We start from the raw sequence: 7,203 nt of genomic DNA, 5'->3' as shown, positions 1-7,203 counted from the left end.
CTAAGGAGAAGGTCCCAGGTGCAAGCACGGGGGTGAATGGCCGGGCAGAGAGAGCGAGGAGGTGTGGGGTGGACTGACCCACAGAATCCAAGGGATCTTCGTTCTAGTCCCAGCCTGGGCACAAGCAGGATGAGCTGGGAACTGTTATCGGCACAAAACGCCAGTATTAGACTCCTAGGGCGGGCGGAGACCTCAGGAGGCACCGAGTCCAGCCCCCTGCCCAAAGCAGGACCCACCCGACTCCATCATCCCAGCCAGGGCTTGGTCCAGCCGGGACTTCAACACCTCTAGGGATGGAGATTCCACCCCTCCCTAGGGAACCCAGCCCCGGGCTTCCCACCCGCCTAGGGAAATGGTTTGTCCTAATCTCCACCCTAGACCTTCCCCACTGCAACTTGAGCCCATCGCTCCTTGTTCTGCCACCTGCCCTTGTCCTGGCCTCGATCCCAGGCCGAAACGTGGAGAAAAGCAGCCGCCGGGAGAGAGCAGCGCCCAGCCGCCGGGCCAGGGAGGAGGAGTCTGCCAGTCACTCCCTGGCTCGTTAGAAGCTGGTGAATTGGCGTCACGGGGCGCTGGGCACCCAGCCAAAGGAAGGGGCACATCAGAGCAGGGCCAGGCCGCAGAGCGGGGGGGCTGCCGTGCGGGGGGCTGCCTGGGACTCGGGGGGGGGGGGGGCATTGCTCCAGGCCCAGGGCAGAAGGACAAAGAAGTGGCTGGCAGTGCCAAGGGGCAGGTTGGTCTAGCCCCTCCCCCGCTGGGCTCTGAGCGCCTCTCACCAACCCCCCAGGGCTCTCCCCACAACGTGTGTCCCCCCCGCTCACACCAGGCGCCCGTCTGAGGGGTTCTTACAGGGAGAAAGGCAAGCGGCTCAGGGCTCACTAGGCCCAAACTCAGCCTAGGGCTGTCGACACGGGGGCCGAGCCGGCTCCCGCAGCCTGGCCCATGCAGCCGGGGTGGAGCCCAGATGCCTATAGGGCGAGGCGGGGGGCTAGTCGCGCGAGTATCATGGAGCTCTCCCGCCTGCAGGCCAGTGCGGTCAGCAGCAGCAGCCCCACGGGGACACAGGTGACCGGCGTGTCCAGCGCCAGCTCCTGCCACAGCCCCTCGCGCTTGGATTTGGCCCGAAGGCGCGGGGCCCAATGCCAGTGCCTTGCCCTAAGGCCGGGCCTGCCTGCTGGCAAAGGGGCTGGGAAGCGTATTTGCAGCAGGCGACCCTGGCATAGCGGGGACCATCTCCCGGCCGCTCCTGTGAGGTGAGCCTGGGGTGCTAGCTCCGAGGGAGGGGCACGAAGACCAGCAGAGCCCTGAGCTGCCGAAGCAGGTTCTGTGCCTCCCGCCCCATCACCATGAAAAACCTCAGAGCGGAGGCGTGTACGTTACCCAGGAACCACTGCGACCTGACGGGCTTTAAACTAAAGACATTCAACTCGCTGCGTTGGACTGGATTGTTTCTGGAGAGCGTCTCCTGGCTTAGCCGAGCACCTTCATGATTAAACACTGAAATGGACTGAAACGGCCACGTGGCCCCTGTTCTCAGCTGACTCTCCGGCACAGCCGTGTCACCAAAATAAATCCCAAATGGGGGGGGGGGGGGGGGGGGACGGGACTGGCCAGGCACTTAGTTCATTGTGAGGGGAGTTGCTGGGTCACGAGATTCCCGGCTCCTGCACTGTCCAACGTGCTCGGCCCCGCACTGCCAAGCACGAGAGTGAAGAAGCCAAGAGGGAGGTCTCCAAACACCTGGGACGGATCCAACAGTCATGGGGGCTTTTTAAAGGCCAGTGAGTGGAGTTTTCTTTGGCTTGGTTTTTTTCGGGCTTCTGATTTTTGAACTTCCCTGTCCACTCCCAGAGTGTGGGCGACAATCGAAGCGGCCACCGTCTGTCATTTCAAAGCAATGTGGCCCCTGCTGAAGCGTGTCTTGCTGGCAAGCCTGCCTGAGATCCAGGTCCCGGTTGCGCCAGGCACAGGTAAAAACACCTGCACTCCAAAGAGCTCACGGTCCAGCACAAAGAAGAGCAATGGGACTGTAACTTGGGAGCTGAGACGTGCCAAACTCATGATGCACAGGGGCTCTCCGTTCAATGGCAGCTCCTTAAAATTCCTGCAGAGCGGGGCTGGATTCAGACTGGTCACCATGGGGCTGTATAACAATCCCCCGGGGTAGCCAAGCCTCCACAAGCATTAACATGGCACCGTTCTGAAGGGGGGTTGCTTCCTGCAAAGAGGTTTGGTTAATGAAATTCCGACCATGTGTTTGCCCACACAAGCAGGGTTTTCTTCTTTCTGGACCCAGCCCTGGAATCTCACCCAGGCTGCTTTCAGCTTCAGATAGGGTCAGGGCCGCATTCTGATTTTCGTGGGCCCTAGGCACGTTTGCCTTCGTGGGCCCCTTCCTCCATTAAAAAAAAATATAATAATTATTTTTGATATAACTTTAAATACTTCAACATTTTTTTCTGTTTTAAGCAAAATTGAATAGATTTTCGTGAGCCCTAAAAGTTTCGTTTTTTTTTCTGACGTGAGAAAAAAATGAAAACATTTTCTTCGACCCTAAACGTTCATTTTTTTCCTTCTGATTTTAAAAGAAATTAAAACACTTTCTGTGGGCCCCTAAAAGTATCGTGGGCCCTAGGCACTGTGCTTAATGTATGAGTCAGCCCTGGATAGGGTGTAAGCCTGACTCATCCTATTCTTAAAGGGGAAACGGCCCATTTCCCAAATCCACGTTAGAAAAACGACCTGCAAAACAAATACTGACACGCCCACCGTCATATCGAGCTGTATTGTTTGCAATACACCCTCACTTCTGCAATTACCTCTGCTTCAGAAGGTCGCTAGATCCTGACATGTATCGAGACAGAACCAAGGCTAAAGCCTTTTGGATGCTAGAGCCACACACGTGCACAGATCACAGGACTATGGGACTGAATGGGTAGGGCCCCCCCGATTCCTAACAGAGCACTGGGGAGCGCAGATCTGGTTCACTTGCTGAAGACACATGGGCAGTACCCTCAGGGTAAGGGCCATTTGGTCTGGAGTAGATCATTTTACCCTAATCCGTATCGGGATCCATGTTCGTCTGATGCGCTTTCAGCTTCGCGCTGGTGGCCAGGGAGAGCAGCAAGAGAGCAGCAAACACAAGGTAAAAGACCCTCATGGCAAGAGGTCAGCTGGGTCTCTGCATGTTTGGAGAGCAGAGGCCCAAAGAGAAAGTTTTAATACATTTTAAAAAGCCTTTGGCTGTGTCTAGACTGGCAAGTTTTTCTGCAAAAGCACTTGCTTTTGCGCAAAACCTTGCCAGCTGTCTACACCGGCCGCTTGATTTTGCGCAAAAGCACTGACGTTCTCCTGTCTGAAATCAGTGCTTCTTGCGCAAATGCTTTGACGTTCCCGTTCGGGCAAAAGCCCTTTTCCGGAAATCCCCTTGTTTTTGCGCACGAGGGCCAGTGTAGACAGCTAAAAACTGTTTTGCGCTAAAAAGTCCCGATGGTGAAAATGGCGATCGGGGCTTTCTTGTGCAAAACCGCGTCTAGATTGGCACGGACGCTTTTCTGCAAAAAGTGCTTTTGTGGAAAAGCATCCGTGCCAATCTAGACGCTCTTTTCCGCAAATGCTTTTAACGGAAAAACTTTTCCGTTGCGGAAAATCCTGCCAGTCTAGACGTAGCCTTTGTGTTTACAGCAAGTTTCTTACAGAGCTGGGTGCTGGGAGAAACAAAGTAACAGCTCTTCAGTTGCACATTGTTTGCAGGGTAACACCCACCAATGTCTCTCTAACCCAGTGGATCTAGTCACAATGGAAACTTCCTGTTTATTCGTGTCGCATTGTCCCTTCCCGTGTGGCAGGCGTACAGTTCCCAAACACCCGGCAGGAGGCATGCTGTTTTCTGAGCTGCTTCCTACTTTTCCTGTGTATCTTCGCCCTCGGGCTGCCCCTCGGGAGCCTTCTGCTCTCTGTGGCTGTTTCATCCTTCGGCACCAGAGTTGATGGTCCAAGGCAAGACCCCGGGGGTTGCGCTCCCCTTCACCAACTCCCCTTCTCTGCTGAGTTCCTTCCTGCAACCCCCTTCTCACGCTCCACTTTATGGTTTTACAGAGGCTGTCCCTGCCCAGCTGGGCTCTCACGTCTGTTAAACCTTATCAGCCTTGACTCTCCCCAGCCGGCTGCCTATCCCCAGGTTAATCGGCCTTTATCCTTAGTCAAGTGTGGCCATCAGAGGTGGTAAATTCTGCACTGCATTCAAAGCGGGGCCACGCAAGGTGGCTGATGGCAACGCCTCCATTGGATCCGTCTTCCCAGCCATCCATGTGAGCTGAGTAGGGACTCCTTCGTATCCCGGAGTGCCACTTATAATCATTTACCCTCTTCCTGGCCAAGCCACAATGCTGATGTTTTAGTGGCAACTAACTGGGAATGTTTTACATGGGAATGGGATAGAGCGAGACTCCCACCCCCATGCCTGCTGCCAGGTGCTTGGAGCTGTACACGTCACATGGGAGAGGACAACTCAGCACGAATAAAGGGGAGGTTTGTATGATGAATGGGTCAGAGAGACATTAATGATCGCTCGTTCCAGGGGGTTAATCGCTCTTAGTGTTAAAAACTGTCTCATTTTGTACTTGAATTCTTCTGGCTTTAGCTCCCCACCCTGGTCCTCGTGGTGGTTTTCTCCCCTGCTTTAGAAGAACACTTGAGCACCTGGTGTTTGGTCCCCGTAAAGCAGGGGTCACCAACCTTTTTAAGCACAAGATCACTTTTTGAATTTCAGTGCAAGCCGAGAGCTACCTCAAACCCAAACACCCTGGCCCCGCCTCCTTTGTGTCCTTTCTCTGAGGCCCCGCCCCCTGCTCACTCCATCCTCCCTCCCTCCCACATCCTCCCTCACTTTCATCAGGCAGGGGCAGCGGGTTGGGCTGCAGGCTCTGGTCTTGGGTTAAGGGGTTTGGAGGGTGAGGGGCTCTGAGCTGAGCCTGGGGCAGGCAGTTGGGGTGCTGGAAGGATTTCTAGGTGCAGGGTCTGGGAGGGTGTTTGGATGCAGGGTACTTGGGGCTAGGACTTAGGGTGCAGGACGGAGTTCATGACTGGGGCAGGCTTTCAGAATGTGGGCCCTGCTGATCTCCGGTGGCTCCTGTTTAGAGGTGCAGTGGGTTAAGGCAGGCTTATCCCTGCCCTAACCCTGCACCACTCTCAAAGGCAGCCAGCAAACTCCATCCCAAGTCCTGTTGTGCCCCTCACTCTGCTCTGAGGAGATAGGATACAGGGTGGGGGGGGCACTTTGACATCAGTGTCTCTCTTCTTCCTCCCCTGCCCTGCCCAGCAAGCAGGAGGCTACCGGGGGTTGGAGGAGGCAGGTGCAAGGCAAAGGGCAGGAGATGCGCAGCAGTGGGAGAAGGGGCAGCTGAAGCCCCCACACTTGAGAGTCTCTCGGCCAAACCAGTCAGGATCCCCTGTCAGAGGCTCCAAGATCGACCAGTCGATCCCCATCGACTGCTTGGTGACCCCTGCCGTACAGGGAGTTAGACGCTGTCTTCAACTCACCTCTCAGGGGACTTTGGGATAAGGAGCTCCAATCGGGGTAGCTTACGTCTCTCCTGGCAGGGCATTGTCTCCTGCCTCGGTCGCTTTAAACTCACTTTTCCAGGAGTCCGTCCAGTCAGCTGAGTTTCAGTTTTACTGGACAAGGAAGCCACCCCCTGCCCCAGCCGTTCCAAAACCATGAGTGAGTTAGACCAAGGATGGGGAGCTTAAGGCCCAAGGAGAGGTGACCCCCCGGCTTGCCTGGATCTGGCCCGCGAGGCTCAGAGCTCCCCCGCTCAGCACTGGGGAATGCCAGCTCTCCCCGCCCCCCGTGCCTGCCGCAGTGCTGCCGGGCTGGAGCACACAAAATCCACTAGCCTGGGCCCCCTAGTCTGTGGTGTGTGAGGGGAATGTGGGGAGGGTCTTTCTCCTCAGTCAGGGGCCACGTCAGTGAGGGATTTGGGTGTTTTTCCTCCTTACTTGTGCAGCCCCCTACCCCGAAAAGGTTCCCCACACCTGAATTAGACCCTAAAACCAGTGAGACTGGCTTACAAATATTGTTTGGGCCTCTTATTTTTCTGTTTGTGGAGTTTTAGGGTTCACATTTTTTTGAGCTTCTCGGCACACCCAGGAAGGCCAAACTCTTGCCTTTATTATTGTTTGAAATGAAGGCTGAGATTCTCACAGGTTCAGATGGGTGCTCCTATGGGACGTGAGCCGTCAGCCCAGGGATTGGCAATCCTAGGGGCCAATTTATGAATTTTGTTCCATGGTCACGGGCCGGCTCTGGGGCCTCTCAGAAAGGGCAGGACCTCAGGCGGGGTTGGGGGGCGACAGAGGGTGGGAAAGAGATCGTGTGAGTGTGAAAGAGAGACACTGTGTGTGAGAGACCGACTTTGTGACACAGGTTGAGTGTGTGGGGCACAGAGCCTGAGGAGAGTGTGTGTGCCAGTGTGCGTGTGTGTGGCAGTGACTGTGTGTGTGACACAGTGGGGCACAGACTGGGTGTGTGTGACTGTGACACAGACTGTGTGTGTGTGTTGGCTGCTGCTGGGCAAGTTTCTGAGAGAAGCCACGCTCTGTCTCTTTAAGAAAGGGAAATCAGTCCCGCTCTGTTGTCTCCCCTTCCACACACTCTGCAGAGATGCATTTTGGGGTGTGTTTGTGTGTGTGTGTGTGTGTGTGTGTGTGTGTGTGTGTGTGTACTCGCCATCCATGCTTCAGACTGGAACAGCTCTGCCCTGTGTCTGCCTCTCCCCGACCCCTGCTCTGCAGAGATGACTTCAGCCCTTCCCTTTTCCCTCCATCCCGCCATCCCCTTGCACCGCAGGAGAATCCTGGGAGCAGCTGGGCTGCAGGGCAGAGCCAGGTGGAGGGAGGAGCAGCTGAACACAGGCTGCCAGCTGTAAGTCTGCACCTCTGCTACTCAGCGGGGCGGGCCAGAGAGAAATGCTGGGAGGGCTGGATGTGGGCCCCGGGCCTGATTTTGCCCACCCCTGCATTAGCCAATAGTTGGGGCCTTGAAGGATTGTTTCAATGAGGAGGAGACATGGGTGATGGAGTCAGGCCTCGGTCTGTTTGCAACCCTGTGGATTTATGAGGAATGAACTCGAAACCTTGCTCCCTTGAATGCAGGAGCCACGAGGGGTTTGGCTCAGAATTTCTAAGCCTGCCTCTCGAGCC

Source organism: Pelodiscus sinensis, chromosome 3 (genome assembly GCF_049634645.1).
Source record: "Pelodiscus sinensis isolate JC-2024 chromosome 3, ASM4963464v1, whole genome shotgun sequence".
Lineage (NCBI taxonomy): Eukaryota > Metazoa > Chordata > Testudines > Trionychidae > Pelodiscus > Pelodiscus sinensis.
Note: the sequence above shows the minus strand (reverse complement) of the source record.